The sequence below is a fragment of the Atractosteus spatula genome, chromosome 10, assembly GCF_055471065.1.
Source record: "Atractosteus spatula isolate fAtrSpa1 chromosome 10, fAtrSpa1.hap1, whole genome shotgun sequence".
In the NCBI taxonomy this organism is placed as follows: domain Eukaryota; kingdom Metazoa; phylum Chordata; class Actinopteri; order Semionotiformes; family Lepisosteidae; genus Atractosteus; species Atractosteus spatula.
Window position 1 is genome coordinate 21,819,382 of NC_142715.1, and position 1,566 is coordinate 21,820,947.

At 41.3% G+C, this 1,566-nt stretch overlaps 1 non-coding gene across 1 annotated transcript; it reads right to left on the reverse strand.

The window, feature by feature from the left end:
* Nucleotides 1–1,071: 1,071 nt before the first annotated feature.
* Nucleotides 1,072–1,145, reverse strand: trnat-agu (transfer RNA threonine (anticodon AGU)). The gene has a single exon. It is a non-coding gene; the product is annotated as a tRNA-Thr (tRNA).
* Between the last annotated feature and the right edge of the window lie 421 nt (nt 1,146–1,566).

Consider the following 1,566-nt stretch of genomic DNA (forward strand, 5'->3'; position numbering starts at 1 on the left):
AAACAACGCTACTCAACACTGACATCGTAGTGTGTGCGGTCCTACACAACCTTACTATCGACTAGATGAGTCTTCTATTCCATCTACAATTCTTTCCGCACATTCCTGCTATTTCACCACCGTTATTGTAGGACAACAGCCACAGACACGAGAAGATATACTATTCCAAACAAATGTCTTAAAAATATTACGTTGAAAAGGGTAACAATAAGTTTTTGTTTAAGGTAACCTTACTTTTGCCTGTAAAGTTCACATTATTTTCTGTAGCCGCAAATCCCCAATATTTCTGCTGTCTCCCGGGAAACACAAGCGTGGAGTCAAATCATATTAAATAACCCAACACATCTATTAATTTAACACCCAGATGTGACAGAACACATGTAAGACTTACACACAGCCTTTAATATGCGATAGTGAATTTGCAGGTATCCTGGGGAGGGAAGAGAACTGATATTAAGAAAATACATATTTAAAGGGGATGTAAGTCTTAAAAGTGTTTTGTCACATCTGGGTGTTAACTGAATAGTTTTTTAGCATTATTTATTGTGTTTTGACTCTATACTTGTGTTTCTCAGGAGACAGCAGAAATATTGATTTTTACATCTATATTCACATTCCCGCTGATATTGACTTAGGAACTCAACTATTTACTCGTGTCAAAAGTTGAAAATCTCTGCAAACATCAAGATGGCTAAGGACGTGGAAAGAAACTCAATCACATTTAGAGAAGGTAATGTTTAGATCGGATTAATTCGAAGTGTGTCTCTGGGTGCGTTTGATCTACCAACGTTGTGTTTAACTGAAGCACACCCTGACTGAGTGTGCCATAGAAACTGACACATGTCGTATTTTTTCTACATTCACAGATTTTTGGCTAAAGTAAAAAAAAATCGTTGTCATTTTTTTGCCAGCTGGCAGTAATTCTTTTGCATTGATAAGAAAGATGAGCATTTTATCTTTCGCAATGTGTGGATTTCTTGAAAAACAAGTTGTGCCAAAAACGAAATGAACACTTCCTTTAAACATAATGCAGAAGCATGTTGTTTATAACAATAAACGGTGCGCAAAGACAGGCACCGCTGGGATTTGAACCCAGGATCTCCTGTTTACTAGACAGGCGCTTTAACCAACTAAGCCACGGCGCCGGCGAAGTGCTGCCCTTTTAAAGCCACTTGGACACACCTCTCTGTCACATCGTTCGGTGTGCGGTGAGCCTGCTCGCTGAGCAAGTTGAGAAAGGATGTGAAGTGGCTTTTATCCAGCAATTTCATTACCAAGGAGCTCGATGTGCTTTTGATGATTTACAGGGTGTCCAGTGCAACACAGGCGATGGGCTGCTGGGATTTGGAGCCAGGATTTCCGGACTAGAGAGGTACTTTAACCAACTAAGCCACGGCGCCGGCAGAATTCTCCTCTTTTACTGCCTCTTTACTGCCGCTTGGACACACCGCTCTGAGACACCTGCGCTGAGTCGGCTGGCTGAGCACGTTGCCTACTTTACATTCAATAGGAGCCCCGACACTAAGAGAAACGTACAGACAAGGCTTTTATCGGGCACTTTTCATG